Here is a 10,982-nt window from a genome sequence, read left to right on the forward strand (position 1 = left end):
GAACACAAATCATGAATTTCTTACCAAACTTCATGATATTCTTCTACAATGACATACATGATATTTTCTTTTTTAAACCATATACAAAGTTTATCTTACAGACATGGAACTTCCATTAACAAACCTTCTAACTCGCTTATACTGCAAAATCTACCTTAAAATCTATATCAGGGCCTCTACAACGTAAAAAATAGAGTTTTTCTAACAAAATTTTCATTGTAGTATACCGAGACAGAATGAAGGTGCCACATCATTTCTTCAGAATCATTACTCATTCACTAAACCATAATACCCGTTTGGTTAGTCACACAACAGTTTCTTCTCTCATATTTGAATAGATGCATTCTTAATATCTCTCTTATACTTTTTAATGTATATGTATAGATGTTTCCCAGATCCTTTGTTAATGATTGGAGACACCAACTTGGTGACACGGTACAAGTAACTGCATATGATGGTATAATTGTCACAATACGATTGGAAAGAGATGGAAGAATATATTTTGTCGATGGATGAGAATAATTTTTTGACCATCATAACTTACAGGATGCTCATGTTTTGGTATTTGAATATAACAGAAACTCCATATTCAATATAACCATTCTGGATTAGAGGTCACATATGACTCTGATGTTCCTGAAGAATATAACGTTTCGCATACAGATAACCATGCATTTGAAATAACACTAGCACCTCATCACAACAGCTATCGAGAAATTGTAGGTATCATTTTTAATATCTCATTCTACTTTCATCTCTTCCATATAAATTTGATTCCAAGATCAATAATTTATTCATCCATGGTTTCCAATGTATACCGGGACGGTTTTCTAGATACCACCTACCAAGAGGTATGCGAGTGTTCAAATCCATGATTCTTTACATCACAACCGGGAGCTCGCCACAAATTTACGACCAAACGGTCTAATAAGACGTATGACTATAGGTTGGGCAGATTTTTTTACAAAAAAAGAATTACAAATGGGCGATACACGTGTCTTCGAACTTTTGAACAGTAAACCCCCAATGTTAATCGTATACAAAAAAAACCATGTTGGTGGAAGTTTGACACATCTATGAGACCTTTACTTTCTTCTAAATGAATTTGTATACACCGAAAATGTTTTATTTTCATGTTAATCTATTCTACTATTTCTACACCCAATTCTATTTACTCTCTTATTTACCAACATATTCCATCAACATTTCAATGATTTCTAAATATCTAAAATTGAACAATACAACATCATTCCTTCATTGGAACTCTTTAATTGAAATATAATGTTCATAAGAAATTTGTACACACATTACACAAATAGATATATTGTTCCACCAAAATACTTGTTTTATATTCACTTATATAGAAACCACCATAGGCTTATATTTCATTTTATTTTTTTATATTTTAATACGGATCCATTGCATACCCTAATATATATATATATATATATATATTAACAGCAAAAATTCGAAACGAAACCAATTCACAAAAACGCAAGAAAAAAATAATCAAGCTCCATTAAATGAAATTGAGTTGAAGAATGTCCACAAATTTCAATAAAAACAAGAATACAAACTAAAATTCAGAACAACCAGGTCTCAATCAATCCATAAAAAATATACAACAAATAATCATAGTTCACTCCAGAGTTGTGTACAACAAATCAACGTCAACATCGAAGTTCAACACTATACAAGAAAAAAGAAAAATCAAATCACATGAAAGTAGATTTCTCTCTTAGAAACCATCGCAGGAAAAATCTCTAGATATTACTGCTATCACGAAATAAAGAGAAGTCCAACTCCTAATGAAAACATTCTCCACCACTACCTACAAACTGCAATAAGGCCAGTAGAAATAAGGTTATTCTATCTAGTAAAAGCCAAAAAAACATGTGTCAATGATCGAACAAACAGAAAGAACAAATACAATAGGCGCAACGATTGGAGCACAGAATACAGAAATCCGAAAAAAAAAATTAAAAAAAAAAATATATATATATATATATATATATATATATCACACATTCGAACCCTCATTTATCATCTCATAAACTAATGATAAATAAATTTCACAGATCCCAAACTTCGCTCAAGCACAACAGAAGGAAAAGAGTTTTACAGAAATCGCAAAAGAATTTTCGAATCTTAGGATGCCTTAGGATCACGAAAGAAAATAACATTCAAACCTAAAATATAAAATCAACCAACCGAAAAACATAAACACAAAAGTCTAGAACAAATTGAAAACCCCATAGAAATCAACTTGAAAAAATAATACGAACTATAAGTGGGGAAAAATAATGAACTAACTTGTTAGAAAAAAGCTGCTCGAAAATACCGAAATCCTAGCATTGGATACCAAAAAAACAGTTGAAAAATAAGTATAAAACATATTAGTTCATACGTAAAAAAAAAATAGAATAAAATAAAACTCAGAGAGAAGAAGGAGTTAGAGCTAATTTGCGTGGTAAAATGAAGAGAACAGACAGTAGCGTGTGAAAATGGAGAATAAGAAAGAAAGATCCACCAAATTGAGGACAACTGGGTGCATCATTATAACCAGCATTTTTTTTTTGCGTAGATGGCGTCGTTTTTGCTCGAGAGATGAAAATAAAATAAAATTGCTACAGTGTGTGAAAATGGAAGAATCTACTGTTCTTTTTACAGTAACTAACATTGTCCTTTTTATACAGTAGTGACGATATTTAACTTGTAGTGTAAGATGTGTTAGGTAACATTTGCACAGTTTGATCTGGTGGTATGTGCAATGGTCTAATCCATAGTTGCCTTTAATTAACACCATGGAATTACATTGTCTCAGCCTGTTCAAGTTGATCGCCTTCTGTATTTTTCTGTTTGTACTTTCATGGAAGCTGTTTTGACTCATTTTTAGTCGCTTCATCATAAATTTTAACTTCAAAAGAAAAATTTAGTGCCTAGGAAGAAGATTATTCTTTAGCAATCTCATTGAGTACTTATACAGAAATTCACTATTTTTTTTATTGGTACTCGTTTTTTGCACTTTGGTGTATGCCCATGTTTATTTTAAGTCATTAATAGTAGTTCCATTGGTTACTAGTAAGTTTGTGAATTGAAATTAGAGTCCTTGCAGGACTAGTGGGGGTTACAAGTGCCTTGGAACCTTAATATTTATTTATTTATTTATTTTTGTGTGAGGCAATGTTAAATCCATGGTGTAATGACTTGGTATTCTAGGTGTTATGCCTAGTTTTGTTTTTCTTGTCCCCTTCTTTCTTTAATTGTGTGTTGTTTTTGTCATGTTTTTGATAAGTGTATTTCATACACCTATTCAAAACTTTAAAATGATGATATTTAGTTGCTTCTCAGATGAATTATAGTCTAAATTATTGCATTTTGTATTGAATAGGTAAAATCTAATGACGGTACAAAAAGTTAAAGGAAATAAGCAAAAGTTGACAAAATTGGAGAAAATGACTAAGTTGTAAGAGATCCAAAATTCGAGGACTAAAGTGCAAATACTCAAAAGTTGTGTTAGACCTCACGATGAAGATTCAAGAGTGCTCGAAGTCAATTGAATAAAGAAATACATCAAAGGGATAAAACATAATCAAAGTTTGATCACGCATCAAGTTCCAACAGAAAAAATGTATGCATAATTTTCAAACTCATATTGAGACCTTTTTTGACGTAAAAAATGATTGGATTTGAAAATTCTATTTGAAGCAAAGTTGTAGTCCTTTGAGTTAGCTTTCCAACGCATCCTGGATCGTCCCGATCCAATATCAGGAGAAAAAGTTATGATGAAAAGACTGAATACTATGCAATGCGATCGAACTGACGACAGCGCCAAGCGTTATGATTCTGATTTTTTCCCGAAAGTTAGTGCTCAATCGCAGCGCTTAGGCACTGCGCTACCGTCAAGTAGGGTTTCAAGTCAAAAATTCATCTTTTTAAAAGCCCAACTCAAGTAAAACTCTTAGTTTTTGATTTTCTATGTGTTGATTTTGCTATGAATTGAATGTATTAAATTATCTGATCAATGATTCGATGATTTTTATGAATCCTTTACAAATATATATATATGAGTTTAGGATTTAGACCATATAGTAAAATTCGGTAAATTGGTATAATGAGTAGAGATACATATGCCAATTATTGCTGTCATAATTAAATTTCTACGACAAACAACTCGGTTAATTAAATTGAATTTGCATAGAGATATGAAATTTAATTAGTTGAATATGATCAATGAGAACTCGAGAGGAGTAAATTGAATACAATAGGAGATTCGACCGAATACTACATTAGATGTACATCTTAATTTGAGATGTAAAGATAATCAATAGGTGAAGTTATTCTGCCATAACATTCATTCATTATTTGATTTTCAAACCAATTGTGTATGCATCTATTTATTTTTTAGCATTTAGATCAAAAATCAAATCCTACAACTTTTTATTTGTTTTCATCAAATAATGGTTAAATAAAAATTTAATTAAAAGCTAGAATATAGTCCTTGTAGGATCGACAACCAGGACTCTTAAGTCCACTATTACTTGTTACGATCCGTACACTTGCGACAATAAAATTGACAATAGTTTCATTTCCAATCTATGTTATAATCCTAGAGTTCAGCCGTTCGAGAAGCCCCCAGGTCTGTGCATGGTATTGTCAAATTTAAGGTATTATTCTATATACTAACAAGCACAATGGGCTTTATTGGTCTAAATAATTCGTTGATTATACTAATTCTGAAATTAGCATGCACGCCGTGACAGAGAAGGTGGTGAATACTGGTTTCTGACTAAAATAGAGAAGAAAGAAAGAATTCTGACTTGATTGTTTATGTTTGCATTGGACATTTTAAATTGGCCTTTTTTAAATATTTGAAGACTAAGAATCAAAGGGCACATTTGGTATATTGGATTAGTTCTCATAGGATTAGCGTGGATATGATTAGAGAGGATAGGATTAGAGGGATAAGAATAAGGTGGATTATGCTGTACTTTTCTAATATTGCTTTTGGTGCTACACCATGTTAGAAAAATGCATAAGTATTTTAAAATAATTAAAAAATATATATATTTTTATAATTGATTTTTCTTTCTTATGTGTAAATTTACTCACAAGTGATTTTTTTAGTTACAAGTAATTTTGACTTATAAGTTATTTTTTTAGTTATATATTTAGAAGTAAATCTTTTGCTTACAATTGGTCTTTAAATGAAGGTGAATTTTTAAGTTACAAGTAATTTTGCACTTATAAATGATTTTTTTACTCGTACATAAATTTTTCTTGCAAGTGAACTTTGTACTTGGCAATTCCCTTTTTTTTTTTTAGCATATAATCGCATTTTTAACTTTAAGAATATATTTTTATTTATAAGTAAAGAAAAAATGTAAAACTTGTTGGGAATCTACTTAAATATGTGCAGCGGAATTAAAAATAGGCATCGATTCCCACCAGGAATCTCTCTGTGTTTAGATAGAAGTTGTGATAGAAAATTGTGCTTTTGAAAAATTTTGCAAACCTTTTGTTCCAACAACTTCGATATATCACCCACAGTTATTCAATTGTTCAGCCTCTAAAAGTGATCCAACAGAGAACAAGATTGTAGGATTATGATTTTCTTCTTATATTAGTAAGAAAAATGAATTTTCTCTATAGATTTTGAAAACTTTAGTCATATTTATATAAGCTCAAACGGGATTTATCTGACTGGGTCCAATATTTAATTAACTCATTTAATTAAATATGGTCTGTGAATTAATTAATTCAATTAATTAATTCGGGTCTATAAATAAGCAACTCAATTAATTAATTTATCCAACACTTGTTAAATTAATTAATTGGATAAATTAATTAATTGACAAATCACAATATTTCAGTTATCTTTTTGTGTGCGACCCATTAGGTTCCCGATCACAATGCCTAACAACGTGAAAATATTATTTTGATTTAATCAAAATTGATAAATTAAAACACCATTTTAATTTATCACCAATTCACACTCGCCATCCCAAATTGACATCTAGCAATGTGTCAGGGCTATTTATGTGACAAAAAATATCACGTGGTATGATAAAATCAAATTCGTTCGTTCATCGTGAAACTATAATCCCTTCGTCAATATGATCCGATCAATTACAAGATATGGAAGTGTGTCAATCTCGATTATCGATCATATCTTTCATACCATTATTAAATCAATACAAGTCGAAAACTCCTTTTCGACTTTTGAGTACACCTTGACTAATGATTTCGCTATCGACTTAATTGAATGAAATGCAGATCATAATCTCTTACTATTTAAGAGTGACGAATCCTCTATTGGTCATTCACAACCTTCATGCGATTCTTGACATACCTGAACGATGCCATATTAGCGGCCCTTGACTAAGCAACATCCAACACCGTCAAAGCATGACTGTCCTCATATAAGGCACTATGATGACCTCAAGTCAAAGGACCAATTCCACTATCGAAAGTTAAAGATTAACCACTGACACTTAGATAGTTATCCATGTGGAATCTTTCGGCGGGTATCCAATGTTTTGTTCTATAACATATGGAATCTCTCGACGGATCTCCCATATTTTGTTCTATAATAAAATATCCACTTATTCATTCAAGTATTACCGCACTTTAGCTTGTGAGATCAGCTACTTATTTCACAAGTAAGAAATGCCACACATGAAGGTCTATCCGTAATAACGATATCCATATCTCGTCATTACATATGACCACAAATGATTTAAAATTCAATCATATGTAATTTGTATCTCACAATTACAACTCTTTGTGATTAACAAATTACTAAAATTTGAATCTACAGATTTCATTATTTAATTCAATTACATATTGATTAATTAAATAATAGATTTGCCATAAATCACATCAGCTACATATTAAAAAGTGTTTATGTCCAAAGTCGATTGGACCTAGGACATAATACTTACAAAACTTACTTATTTACTTAAAAGTACTTATAGTTGCAAATAAATGCAGTTGAAAATAAATGTTTCATTTTACTGTGCATTCACATATGAGATGGGGGATTGGGGTTGGGGGTCATGGGGGTGGCAGGAAATTACAAGTCCTAATAGTAGCCTGGGAAGAGTGGTTTTATATTAGTCTATAGTCATGTTAGCATATGGTCATACCCAATATTGTTCATTCTTTTTTTCTTTCTAATGTACGATAGTTATTGATTTGCAGAATATCAATATGAGTTATCTGACCCCGATTATGCTATCTATATAGACTTGATGACCAAAGCTTTTGGCATTGATTCTGCAGAACGCTACTTTGAACAGCTACCTCCCTTGGCAACAAGTAGTGAAACATACACTGCTCTCCTCCACTCTTATGCTCAGTTGAAACTAGTAGATAAGGCAGAAGATCTCTACGAAAGAATCAAGGAGGCAAATCTTTCCTTGAGTGCCATCACTTACAAAGAGCTAATGAGCTTGTATGTTACAACCCAAATTTTTCTAGTCAAAATTCAAATGTTGACTAGTCAAAGTCAAAGTCAAAGTCAATTAAGGACTAAAATGAAATTAAATATTTTATTGGGATTTATTTTATAATTGGCCATATATGAGAGTTAAATCGGCTACAATTTAAAGTTGGGAATTTACTTATATATATTCTTGGAAGTTTAGGATTTAAATGTTATATTCTATTAACCCCCTTCCTTTGCAATTTTGAAAAAGTGGGCCTTTATATTCAAACTTTGACCATTTTTTCTCTAAAATCACACACAAACACACACTAGAATGTGTTGAACGAGAGAGAACGCAGAGAAGAGGGAAAAACCAAGGAAAAAGGGAAGAAAAGAAAAAGAAAGGAAGGAAAAAGGAAGAAGAAAGAAGAAATCTCGTGCCAACTACTTCAATCTTGTTTATTTAATTCTTCAAGAGGTAAGGTTAAGAATTTATGGTTTAGTTTTTGTAAATTTTTGTTTAGGGTTTTAAATTTATAGCTTTTACTTGAAAAATATGATAAGGAAGCTAACCATTTGAGTATTTGGAGCTAGTTATTCTAGTGGACTGGAAGAAATGATATTTAGATATTAGGATTTTGTTATATATGGGTTAATCCGAAAATTTGGGAAAAATTAGCATTCTTGTTATTTTCCCTTGTGATTGTTGTATGGTATTAAGTTAGATTGGTTGAAAATAACTTATCTTATGCTTGAATTCTCACTTTGGATGAATATGGAGAATATAAGAAAGGACCTTTTGATAAGATTTATGTATTTAGTTAAAAGAAAATTTAAATAAGGAATGTGGATGATTATTATCATGAAAAGCTTGTTGAATCTTCATGGGGCAGCCGTGAAAGGTTAGTATTAACGAGTGAAGGATGTAGAGTGATTCGAAATTAAGTGAACTTTTGTTTAAGTAACCAAATGAAATATAAATATTAAGTCTCAGCTTATTACTTATTGAGAGATATATATTTTATTTTGATGATAAGAAGGGGTTATTATTGAGAAATCTCTTGTAACTGTATATGGATGGAATTGAAGTGGCTTATATTTATGATCGTTTCAGGAGAGGATTTGGACGTGGGAACAACATACCAACCCCGTTAGTCCAGTCTATATCTGTGAGTGGAGAATCTATGTTTTCAAAAAGAAGATTTTCTTTTTATTTTATAGAAGCATGTTAATTACATGAAATAATTTATTTTCGAGAATTAGTAAATGAACATGATTGTTTTGAAATTATCATAAAATAATTGATGTGATTATCTTACTCTAGTGCACTGACAAGCTACGATCGCGTACTAGAGTCATTATTTAACTTTTATCCACTGAGGGGCTACGGCCGTGGGTAAAGGTATCCAATATACACTGAGGGGCTACAACCATGTGTAAGGGTAACTCTTATCCACTGATGGGCTATGGTCGTGGGTAAAGGTACCCATTATACACTGAGGGGCTACAACCGTGTATAAGGATGATTATGTTGTTTCCATCTTGTATACTGAGGGGCTATGTCCGTGTACAGAATATTGATCAGATGATTTATGCACATATGATTCATAGCTTTTAGATCATTAGTAGATGTTTACATGAAATATATTTTGATGTGAATTTTAATTATATAGTGGATTATTAGTCTACAGTCTACATTTTCCCGTTTACAATTCAGCTTGTGGGTTTCTGATTATGGTTTTAGATTTTTGAATTGTTTAATTCACCTACTCATCTGGTTACACACACACACACATAAAGGACAATACAACCATCTTTTAAGCACTCCACTCACTGGGATTATTATCTCATATTTTTCTTAACTTTTCCTTATAGGAGGCTATTGACTGAGCCGTGGTGGAGATTATTTTGATAGTTTTGCAACCATTGTTACCACCAATTGTAGGTTCTTTTGTTTGAAATTGTGTAATCATCAAGTAAAATATTTGCATCATATTGGAGGAATTTTTTTTGGTATTTATATGCACCAATGATCATGATGGAATATTGTAATCTAAATTGCCTTCTATTATCCTTTTGAGAGGTAGTTATGATGAAAATGATATGGATATTTTTGGCTAAACGAGCGAATGATATTATTATGTTGGTATATTGGAGTTCAGAAAGATTTTATTTGGTCAAATGAAGCTTGATTATTAAAGTTTAGTTACTTTTGTCTTGGTGATGGGTCCAATGCCTAGCTGGCACTTATCATCGGCTCACGTCATGTCTTGAGTCTTGGTATGGGATGTGTCATTGTACTTGTCAGTTGGGCAACTCGAAAAGGTGAGTTTGATTGTTGAGGAACTAAAGTTCCAGAGCATTGCACCGGGTCTATTTACCTACAAATTCATATGCTGCAGCTCAGAATATTGATGAGGTGAGAAGGATTCTCAGTGAAATGAGTCAAGATTCAGGCTTCAATGAAAGTTGGGTTAGATAAATGAAACTTGCTTATGTTTATATTACCTCAAGTCACCTTCTGCATTAAGAGTTGGACTGCCTAGTGGAAAGTGAGAAGGATATCAGACAAAGGGAATTAATCACTTACGAGTACTTATTATTCTATGTGGCACCTTGAAGGACAAAGAAAAACGCAATCAAATTTGGAAATTTAGAGGATGACTAGGCAAAAATTGATAGGTAGAAACTATGCATGTATACTTTTGATGGGAGAGGATTTGAAAGAGAGAGGCGAAATACTCGACCAATGGAAACAATCCGCAACATCAGATGTGGAGTATCAGGAGCAATGGTAGAAGGATAGCACCAATGGCATAGACAGGCCAAATTAAGGTACAAATAAAATGGCCCTTACCATGATGTAATTTGCATTTGTCTATGTTGTTTCGGGTGGAACTTATTTCTCATTTGTACTTGGGCTTTAGTTTGGAGATTTGGGTAGTTGGTCAATCAAAATACTTTTACGTGTAAATTATAGGGACTAAGTATTTTCAAGATCTCAATTCATAATTAAGAATTCTAAGTTTTTCCTTTCAAAATCAGATAATAATTAAAATTCTAAATATTAATAATGATATTATAAAATTAAACTAATCCACCCTCATCCAACCACAACCTTAATTTCTTTTCTAGCCCTAAAATTCATTTCCTCTCTCTCCCCCTCTCTCTTTGTGCGTGGCGCGTTGCGATTGTGTTGCCACCGCTCTATCTTTATACGGGGCAATGTTAAGGCGATCTTTGGACTGTAGCACTAGGTGCACTATGGCGCTATGCTCGCAATGTATAGCGGCAGTTTTGTTGTGTGTAGCATCACTGCACAACCATTGAGCGAAGCACAACGTTGCAGCATCTTGCATTGTGCTCCGGAGCAATCTATAGATGAACGGTGTCGAGCGACATTGAGCAGTTTGTAGTTTGTGTTGATTGTCGGCATGAAGAGTTGCTACAATGATTTTGAGATGATTTTTGGGGGTGGATTTTTGGGTGTTTTCTTCCGATCTGCTTTATCGGAATGTTGGGGTAGTTGATGGTATTATTGGTGTAGGTTGTG

At 32.2% G+C, this 10,982-nt stretch overlaps 1 pseudogene; it reads left to right on the top strand.

Moving 5' to 3' along the window:
- Positions 1-236: 236 nt before the first annotated feature.
- Positions 237-10,227, top strand: LOC111379325 (annotated as a pseudogene).
- The last annotated feature ends 755 nt before the right edge of the window (positions 10,228-10,982 follow it).

This window comes from Olea europaea, unplaced genomic scaffold (assembly GCF_002742605.1).
Source record: "Olea europaea var. sylvestris unplaced genomic scaffold, O_europaea_v1 scaffold1972, whole genome shotgun sequence".
NCBI lineage: Eukaryota > Viridiplantae > Streptophyta > Magnoliopsida > Lamiales > Oleaceae > Olea > Olea europaea.